Source organism: Rhipicephalus microplus, chromosome 8, assembly GCF_043290135.1.
Source record: "Rhipicephalus microplus isolate Deutch F79 chromosome 8, USDA_Rmic, whole genome shotgun sequence".
Classification (NCBI taxonomy): Eukaryota; Metazoa; Arthropoda; class Arachnida; order Ixodida; family Ixodidae; genus Rhipicephalus; species Rhipicephalus microplus.
The window spans coordinates 78340220-78351408 of NC_134707.1; positions in this window are offsets into that span (position 1 = coordinate 78340220).

An 11189-nucleotide genomic window follows, 5' to 3' on the forward strand; every position below is an offset into this window, starting at 1 on the left:
ACGTTGGCAGCAGTATCACGCCTTCGTCATCCATTCACGTTCCGTAATACCAAATTTGGTATTAGGGAAGCTAGCGAGACAGCCGCCAGCGCATCATGAGCATGGCATGTAGCCATGTTGTTACATGACGCACATCTCAGGATTATCATGTTTGCACAAGTCACATACCTTTGTCATCCATTGACGTACCGTGAAACCGAATTCAGTATATGTGACGCAAGCGAAACGGCCGCGAGCTTATCATGAGCATGGCATGTAGTCATGTTGTTACATGACACGCATGTATTGATTTCCATGTTAGGGTCTGTCGCTTGTGTTCGCCATGCAATCATGTCATACTTTATCAGTTTTGCAACATGCCATGTGAACAAAACTACTGCAAGAACTGCAGGACTATGACATATAAATCATGAAATTCATTACATACATACCATGGCTTTCACGTTATGACTAGTCAGATATGTTCTTCATACAGTCATGTTATGCCATACCAATTTTGGTATCGGTACCATCATTGAAGTCGCCAGGAGAGCTAAAAGTGGCAGGCGGCGAGATAGATAGATACGTTCAATGTCGCCGAAGTTCGCTACGAAATGCTTCGCATTCAAAAGAAGGTGCAGTCGAACGTCCGCATGCCTCCCAAGGCATCGAAAGAAACATGGTGATCATGCAAAAGACTTCGGTGAAATATAATGACCCCGACACCAGTTGAACGTGTACTGACGTCTGAAAAGAAACAATACAGACCAAACGCGCGTTGGAAATTGAGTACATCAAAGAGTTAAAAAAAATTAGTTTCTTGCACGAACAGTAAGTCACAGGACATGGAACGTGCGAAATCCAATACTAGAGCCTGTTTTTGTGGGTCGCGGATCGCTGAACGTCAAAGGTTGAAACTTTTAAATTTAATGTGTTTGGAAAATGGGGTTAGCGAGCTAGAGTACTTCGTACTCTACTATGGGAGAGCACAGAGCCGTCCCGGGGACCTTCCACTTCAGGAGGCCATTGCCAAACCAAAATTACTTCTTGACGAAACGCCGGGGCGACGAGCTTTCTTTACGGTACTTTTGAAAATGCGTGAGCTTCATTGCACTATTTATTGGGTGATACGTCACCTAGAAAGACAACTTTGTTTGCATCAGTTGCTGTACGCAACGGATCAAAACTAATTTAGCTGGTCGAGCATTTGGAGAGGTGAAAATGCACGCCTAGAATTAATCGACAGATTGCGCTAACACCTTTTATTGAAGTTGAGAAGGAAAGACGACCCCCACGCCGAACAAACGAGTGAACATGCTTGTTTCTCAGAAACTGCGAAGCCTCTAGAACAGGATATTTCTGGAGATATGACCAGCCATCGAGCCGAGAACTAAACGACACGCCCCGCAAATTTTGTTTACCACACAAAAACCTATACCAAAGCTGAAAAGGATGACAGAAGACACAGAACAAAATTGGCAGATCCCACATACAATGGCAATCGCTGATACACGAAGCACGAATGAGAAATGTTGATATGTTTATTTCAAACCAGCACAACGTTACGAGGTGGCACTAAATGATACCATACATGGCTTCCATGTCATGATTACCATGTTTGGATGTGTCGTTTACCTTCACAAACTTTACACGTCACGTGATACTACATTTCGTATATGTGGAGATAGCGAAACGGCCGCGAGCACGCTATGAGCTTGGTCTCTTTTCTTTTGTTACTAACAATATCAATGCGAACATAAAACAGTTAACAACCACTAACACACAGCATTAGTTCTGTAAACCTGAACGCTTCCGCAGCCATCAGCAACTCGCAGAAAAAGTCCGCATGATTACGACTTCCTCTTTTTGTTCAGTGGTGGCCAGTGCTTCGCGGAAACCAGGGCAGCTTGAATACGCCGTACTAACACCCCGTACTGCTCGCTTACAAAGACATCTTTAACGTCGTTACGCTAATAAGTATTCGCTCCTGCTCAGTGTATGTGAGAGAGATAAAGAATGTAAGAAAGGTGGGGAGGTTAACTATAGACCAAGTCCAGTTTGCTGCTGAACAGTGAACAAATATAAAATCATGGATGTTGCCAAGTCTAAAACTAAGTAACATTTTTGTATCCTAGAATAAAAACATTTTAATTAGGAAAAGCTCTGATGATGTACACATCTTTATCACCGAAAAACAAAGGTCATGATGGACAAAAAATGACAATTTAAGTCAGCATTGAAGGATGTGTATGTCCAGAAAAAGTTTTCAACGATATAGAGAACCTAATACTGTACTACGGGAGAGCAGGAAGTGAAATGTGTTGAGGAAAAGCGGTTTCTTTAGAAAAAAGTGGTTAACGATTAAGAGTACTTGTTAATCTATTATGGGACGGCATAAAGCCGTCCTGTGGGCCTCATACTTGATGAAGCCGTGTTGACAAAAATTACGCCGTGAACGAGTTCACGACTCAGAATAGTGGCAGTGCAGACTTACAGTCACATATAAACGGTCCATGTAACGTTAAGGACTTAAAGGACCAGCCAACAGGATCTGAAACATGCAGGAAATGCTCGCGCACTATTCCTGCGCGTGAGGAACTTTTTTTCATGCTCAGTAACTTTAACACGGCGATCAGCCACGTGACGCAGCACGCAGTTCGTCGATTGGTCTCAGTACTGAAGTCAACGTCGCCGATCACCGTATTGATGTCACTGGGCGCGGAATGTGGTTGGTCAGGCTTACGAAAGATGTGCGAGCATGTTTGGAGGGTGTAAAAGAATTAGCAGCCTATTACTGGCCCTCTAAGGGTTGCTTAGAGAAATTTATTCTGACGAACAGTGAACATCGATTACAATCCAACTGAACATTGCGACAAAACACAGGATTCCACAGACACACCAAAAACTGTTACAAAAAATATATTTACATATTTACACGGAACACAACTTCCACATGCACACCAAAAATTGTTTCAAAAAGGTATGTATACCAATGTACATTGCTTGATAAACGAAGAACACACAAATTAAACGTAAAATTCCATATGTTACGTATTTGCGTGGTATTTACAAGGTATTTTTGAAAGTACTAAAGAAACATTAACTTACGATAACCAGGCATGCCTAAAGGAAGCTTTACACGTCTTACGCAGACGAACACAAAAGAGCAGGAATTCCTACTCACCGAGAAAGAAGAGTTCCTTAAACAAAACTGATACTAGTTCTTTGTCAAGTCGCTCCGAAATCGGGTAGAGAGCGTGACGGCGACGACCTGCTGCAACCACCTCACAGTGATTGCAACAGACAAGGGACACCAGCAACAATGAGAAGGCAGGCGAAGTGGTGTCGAGAACAACGCCTAGAAGTGAAAAATCAATTTACTGCTAGGCCACGAAATCCAGCATTCACAGCCCTCCAGAAAATACGAGCAACGGCGCATTGTCTCAAAACACGCTCATTTGTTTCCCGTAGGGAGCAGTTCAGGCATGTTGATAATTGGACCATTCTCCACCTTTTGAGGTGGTCAAGGTACGAAGAACACCCGAGCCCAGCCACCGCATGAAGTTCTGGAGGTAACCAGGCAGAAACGATGCCGTCAGCGCGCTTCAAGACACACGACTAGAGCCGGTGCGGCTTGTAGGGGGAACTAACAGGAGAAACAAAGCGATTGTTGTGTCAATGCTAGCATTGTTTAACACATCTACCCCAGGACAGGTCGACTAGACATGGCGAAACAATGCGACAGCTGTTGCATAAAATGGAGGTAGTGTTACTGATTGTGTACCCCAATTAAGGTGCACATTAAGCATTAATTACCGCAGGTGGGTGCGTAGAAAATAATGTGCCAGAGTTCGTGCGAGCGATTTCTTTCCTCGTTCGAGGTGCACCAGGAAGCGCAGGGCCAGTAGCTGGCCGCAGCGCATTGACACCGAAGGGAAAGCAAGGCCTCCCTGGGAATTCTGCTGTCCTAACGCCGCACGTGAAACCAACTCAGTGCCACCGGACTAAAAGAAGGAACACAAAACAGACAGCAATGATATCGCGATGCGTAAAGGCGGCTGCCTTACTTGAGAAAGGTGAAAATGCGACCGCAGAACTAGCAGACTGAGTTCCTGTTTAGAAAAAGTTTATTTACACTATGTACAGAGAACAAAAATTTCATTACATTTCAGTGATAAGGTCACATTCAACTTGGTACATCGATGTACCAAGACAAACACCACTACGTTTAAGAGAATTTTATTACCAGATATATCTTACATAACGTATGGGTACACAGAAATATAAACAATGATGATCATGCCTATGTACAGTGCAAGCTGTTTTGTACAGTGAAAATACTTATTTGCGTACGCAGTGGTATACAAAACAAAATATTGTACAATAAAGTCTGGACAATCATAAACTTCGACATGATGAAACCTATATAAATAGTAAACGCTTTGCGTACAAACAAGGGGCTGTTTCACATTGTAAGGTGATGTTTATGTATACACCGATAAGGATGATTTGTTCTCGTTCTCAAGAACGATAATTCACAAAAAAGACTTCTTTATAATAAAGAAAATGACAATTTACACTGTAGTTTCACAGTGGTACCAACTCTAGCCTAGCGCCTAAGTAGGGGAGGAAAGACACGCATATTTACAAGTGGTTAACGATTTACATTACTAGGTACTGTCCTATGAGAGAGCTGAAAGCCATCCCACGTGCTGGAATGTTCAGCTATACAATGGGGGGGGGGGGTTGAAAAAATATATAATGATTTCAAGTACTTGGTACTCAACTATGAGAGAGCAGTAGGTCGTCCCTAATAAGATGCGTGCGCTCGCTTTGTTTTGTAGTACCTGTCAAAGGGGGGGGGGGGGGGTTAGAGAAAGTGGGTAGCGATTTAGAGTATAGGATAATCTACTATGGGAGAGCTTAAAGCTGTCCCGTGAAGCAAAAAGCGTTTCCCTCGCACGCCCAACATGAGGAGCTGTTTTCGTTCGACGATTGAGAAAGAGTGTTTGCCTCGCACGCCCAACGAGCTTATTGTGGTGACCTTTTCGGGTCCAATAGTGCTCAATGAGCGTTCTTGTGTTACAAGTTTTTATTCAATATTTTTTTAGTAAGCCTCAAACTAAGGGCAAATTTTTTTGAAGAATAAGTCGCCGATACCTGTAACAACTATGTTTTATTTTTATTTAACGTAGCCTTCAGACTAACAGGTCAAAGCCACTCATTCTGTAAATGGGCAGCACGAGAAATTAGCATGTGTCAGACATCTTTGGAGGGCAAAAGATGGCTTCACTATTCCTGATGAAGCGTTGCGGGAGCTTCCACAGGCTTCCACTCCAGCATTTTTTTTTTAAATGATGATGATGATGTTTGATGTTTTGTGGCGCAAGGGCCATTTCACGGCCAATGAGCGCCAGTTCAACTTACTAAAAATATTGACAATGATTGTGATAAGCGGCTGTATAAGGGCCATAAAATTCCTCGCGGTAAGGCGGGTAAGAACATACAAGTAATAAAATCATGACCATGCCATGAAAGGTGTCTGTGGTTTGATTAGATGACAAAAGTTGGTGATATTAAAAGACGATGGTGGATATGTATGGCATTAGCAGAAGTACCTCACTCGTTCATACCCTTGCGTACAAGGGCCGTGAGGCAAGTGCTTTCTTGTGTAGCCACCGCAGCAAAAACCTCTCTGGAGAGGTCGTGCTACGGAATGCCCGGGTATATGATATGAAAACTATGAATTTCTTTTAAAAACGCAAACAATGATTTATGACTAAAAAGCGGTTCCCTACCAACGAAAATTGCAGGGTGTAAAGGTATGTGTTGTCGGTATGGTAATGGAAAATGTTGTTTTCTTAGAGTTTCTAAGTGTTTGCACTGGATTAGTATGTGAAGGACTGTTAATGCTTCACCACATCGGTCACACAATGGTGTATCGTCACCAGATAAAAGATAAGCGTGTGTCGCGTATGTGTGTCCTATCCTGAGTCTCGTTAGTATTATATCTGTATGACGCGATTTCGATACGGGCAGCCAATGACCAAGGTGTGGCTTAACAACGTGTAGTTTGTTTTGTGTGTGTGTATCCCGATTGCTCTGCCGGTATACCCTTAGGTTTCGTTTGAGAGACGGCTTAAGATCAAGGGCCGGGATTGATATGGATGTAATGGCGGTGCTCTCATGGACGGATGCAGCGAGCTGATCCGCCATTACGTTGCCTTGAATCTCACGGTGCCCTGGCACCCAGCACACTACAACATGTTGTTTGAGTGTGTAGAGTGTGCACAAAATGGAGTAAAGTGAGACAAGGACTGGGTTTTTGAGTTTTTTAAGAGTGTGCAGAGCCGTTACCACACTGAGGGAGTCCGTATAAATTACTGCTTTTCGTATATGTAATTGCTTGATGTGTTTAGCCGCCACAAGTATCGCGTAAGCTTCCGATGTGAAGATACTTGTGTCTGGATAAAGAGGGCCAGCATCCGAAAAGGATGGGCCGACAGCAGCGTAGGACACAGAGGAGTTAGACTTGGAGGCATCTGTAAAGAACTCAGGACGTGTGTATTTGTGTTGAAGTTCCAGGAAGTATGTTCGGATATGGGCAATAGGCGCATGTTTTGTAACTTCTAGAAAAGACACATCGCAGTCTATAGTCTGCCATTGCCACGGTGGCGGGTATGCTACAGGAGCCATTAAACTGTGTTCATGTGAGACTCCAGTTTCTTCAGCTAGACTCTTCAGGCGAACTGAGAAGGGCTGCCTCATCGAAGGCCTGTTTTGAAACAGAATTGAGCTCGACAAATCATTAATAGTAGAGTATGAGGGGTGCTTCTTGTCTGCTTTCACTTTAAGGAAATAAACAAAGGACATGTAAGTTCTCTGCAGATGAAGCGACCACTCATTTGACTCAACATAAAGGCTTTCTACGGGGCTGGTGCGAAAGGCACCCGTAGAAAGGCGGATGCCCAAATGGTGCACGGGGTCAAGCATCTTCAAAGCACTTTGAATCGCAGACTGGTAAACAACGGCCCATAATCTAAGCGGGTGCGAATGAGACTTCTATATAGGTTCATGAGACATTGCCTGTCACTACCCCACCTAGTACGTGACAACACTTTTAAAACATTCATGGCTTTTAAACATTTTGTTTTCAGATACTTGATGTGCGGTACGAAAGTCAACTTGTTGTCCAAGATTAATCCTAAGAATTTATGCTGCGTAGTAACAGACAAACGCTGACCGTTCAGTTCAATGTCGGGTTCTGAGTGCATGCCTCTCTTTCGGGAGAACAAGACACACGTGCTTTTTTGTGGGTTCAGTCGGAATCCGTTTTTTTCTGCCCATTTGGAGACTTTGTTTAAACTTAACTGAACCTGCCGCTCACACATTGCCAGATTACAAGATCTAAAGCCAAGCTGGACGTCATCGACATATGTACAATAAAACATATTGCGAGGAATGGACAAGCGCAAGGAATTCATTTTGATGAGAAAAAGTGTGCAGCTAAGTACACCACCTTGTGGCACGCCTGTTTCCTGGACAAATAATTGGGAACGAACCGTGCCCACTCGGACACGGAATGTCCGGTTTGACAGGCAATTTTCGATTATGTGAATCATTCTTCCGTGCACACCAAGGTGGGACAGGTCTCTTAGAATTCCAAAACGCCATGTTGTATCATGAGCCTTTTTGATATCGAGGAATACAGACAGAAAATATTGTTTGTGGACGAAGGCGTCCCTGATCTGTGCCTCGATACGAACAAGGTGGTCTGTGGTGGATCTACTTTCTCGAAACCCACACTGAAATGGGTCGAGAAAATTGTTTGTTTCAAGGATATGTACAAGTCCGCAGTTTATCATTTTTTCGAAGACTTTGCACAAACAGCTTGTAAGTGCAATAGGCCTATAACTCGAAGGTAAAGAAGGGTTCTTGCCCTCTTTCAAAATGGGAATAATAACAGCCTCTTTCCAGGAGGTAGGGATAGTGCCAGAAAGCCAGATAGCATTGTACAAACAAAGTAAGGTTTTTCGTGTTTCAATTGGTAGGTTTTTTAACATTTCATACACAACACTGTCAGAACCTGGGGCAGAAGTACTGCAGGAGTTTAGAGACGTTCGCAGCTCAGCTACACTGAAAGCTTGGTTATATGCCTCGTATCTAGTGCATTTGTGTACGAGTTTCTGCTTTTCTATTCTTGTTCTGTATTTTTGAAAGCGTCAGTATAGTGGGATGAACTGGACACCTGTTCGAAGTGTGCACCGAGGAAGTTTGCCTGATCTTCCAAGTTATCATCCTGAGTGTTTACGAGTGGAAGTGTGTGTACTTGTTTTCCTGCGATGCTACCGACCATGTTCCAGACTTTAGCCTCCTGTGTGTATGAATTGATCCCTGACAAAAACTTCTGCCAGCTTTCTCTTCTGACCTGCCGACGCGTTCTCCTGTCTTGAGACTTTATTTTCTTGAAGGTGTCAAGATTTTCGGCTGTAAGTGAGTTTCGAAGCAACCTCCAAGCTCTGTTTTGCTGTTTGCGCGCGTTTCGGCATTCACAGTTCCCCCATGGCACACGCCGTTTTTCAGGGTGTCCATTTGTTTGGGAGATGCATTTTGTTGCAGCATCAATCAAAAACGCCGTGAAGTAGTTGACAGCAACATCAATGTTCAAAGTACATATGTCATTCCAGCCTAGACGAGCGATGATATAAAACTGTTCCCAGTCGGCTCTATCTATGAGCCACTTGGGAACACGTGGTGGGCACTCAGTTACTGTAGTTGTGCTCAAAACTACTTGGAAGTGGTCACTTCCGTACAGATTACTGACAACTTTCCACTGGAGTAGAGGCACAAGAGATGGAGATACTATGCTTAGGTCTATGGAGGAGTAGGTGTTATTAGCGAGATTATAATAGGTTGGTTCTTTTCGATTTAGGAGACATGCGCTAGACGAGAGAAGGAACTGTTCGATCAGTCGACCTCGCGCGTCATACCGAGAGTCACCCCATAGCCTGCTATGCGCATTAAAGTCTCCAAGGAGAACATAAGGCTCCGGAAGTTCATCAATTAGAGAGTGTAAATCACGTTTTTGCAACTGATAGCTAGGAGGAATGTAAATAGTGCAGATTGTGATCAGTTTATCAAAAAGAACTGCTCGAACAGTCACTGCCTCAAGGGATGTTTGGAGTTGTAAGTGTGTGCATGCAATTCCTAGATTCACTATGATGGCAACACCTCCGGATGATGTCATGGTATCAACACGGTCCTTTCGGAAAATAACATATTTACGAAGAAAATTTGTGTGTTTTGAATTAAGGTGTGTTTCTTGTACACCCAGCACTTTTGGTGAGTGTTCGTGTAAGAGTTCTTGGATGTCGTCAAGGTTTCTGAGAATGCCCCTGACGTTCCATTGTATAATTTGAGTGTTCATGGTGAATGTAAAATAGTGCTGTGTGTACGAAAAGCGAGTGGCTGTTTAGACAGAGAGTTTGAGTTCACTTATCAGGGCCATCACCAGGCCCTGTTGTCTGCTTTTTTGTTTTCTCGGCGCGCTCCAAAGAGCAACGCCGCTCTTTCGGCACTAAGGGTATCGACGTATCCATTGCCTCCTCGGAGGCACTGGAGGCCCGCACCTGCGGGCTGTTAGTTCGAATTTCGGGCCTCGCCTGGTGAGGTGAGGCCTTGAGACCCGAGGACTCTGGAGTCTCCGGTCTCTGTTTGGAAGTTGGCTGTGTAGCCTGGGCTACAGCCGCCTTGGGGGCATGTGCCACAACCACCGGCTCGGTATGCGCGGGCCGGAGGGGTGGCGAGGGCTGGTGCGGCGGTGCCCCCTGACGCGCCGCATCAGCGTATGTAGGTCCATAGAATGGAGCGACTTTTCGCCGTGCTTCCTTAAATGATATGTTCTCCTTCACCTTTAATGTAATTATTTCTTTTTTTCCAGTATGTGCAGGAGCGTGAATATGCGGCATGGTTTCCTTCGCAGTTTGCACAGTGTGGCGGTTGTTTTCAGTTCTCAAACACGTGGCCTAGGACTCCATATTGTGCACAAGTCTGGCGACCACGACAGGTTTTAGAGCCATGGCCATACCTCTGGCATTGGAAGCAACGACGAGGGTTTGGTATGTACGGCCTGATAGATGTCTTTGTGTACCCTGTTTGAATAGATTCCGGTAGTTTAGTGGATGCAAACGTGAGTATTAAGTGTTTTGTCGGTGTTTCCTTATTATCTCTTCTGATGATGATTCTCTGTACATTAGTGACATTTTGGCTCTTCCACCCCTCAAAAAGTTCCGTCTCAGTCAAGTCAAGTAAGTCCATGTCAGATACCACTCCGCGAGTTGTGTTCATTGATCTATGTGGTGTTATGGTTATTGGTATGCCTCCGAAATCTGAAAGACGGTCTAGCTTTTTAAATTGTTCTTTGTCACGCATTCCGAGGAGAAGGTCTCCACTAGCCATTTTGGTTACCTTGTATCCTGTGCCAAGAGTTTCGGTAAGACATCTAGAAACTAGAAAAGGAGAGACGGTCCTGGCTTGCTTTTCAGTTTTTTCACAGTGAATGACGTGGAAGTGGGGAAAAGTTTCTATTGGCTGGTTGAAGAAATTTATGTCGTCGGTGCGTACCCGCTTTAGGCCGGTACAATCAGACAGAAGAGGGAATGCTCCATGCATGCCGGTCTTATTTTTGTTTAGCAGCGTTGCCTGCCACCCACCACGGAGCCCAACAAGGGGGGACGCTGCAAGTTTGCAGGTGTGGAAAGCTTGCAGACGTCAGCCGTACAACACTGCCATAACCCAATGCGCCTAGACCAAGGTAGGCTATTTGCACAGGGTTAACCCTTGCCGCCAGGAAAATTGGAAGTAAACAGAAGAGAGTAGAAGACAGGACAGATAGATAGTGAGAGATAAAGACGAAGATGTAGGCAGAGAGAGATAGGAAAAGGCGACTGCCGATTTCCCCTTGGTGGGTCAGCCCAGGGGTGCCGTCTACGTGAAGCCGGGGCCAAAGGGGTGTGTTGCCTCTGCCGGGGGGCCTTAAAGGTCCAATCACCCAGCATTGGCTCAATCCCCAGGATCCCCTTTTCCCCGGACACGGCAAAGCCACGCACGGCTAGGCGTGGGAGGGAGCCGAAACTCCCCCATTAGCTCGGGTCCGTGGTGTCGCTACACACCAAACGCCTACTTGCGCAGGCGGCCCTGCGGGGGTTTTT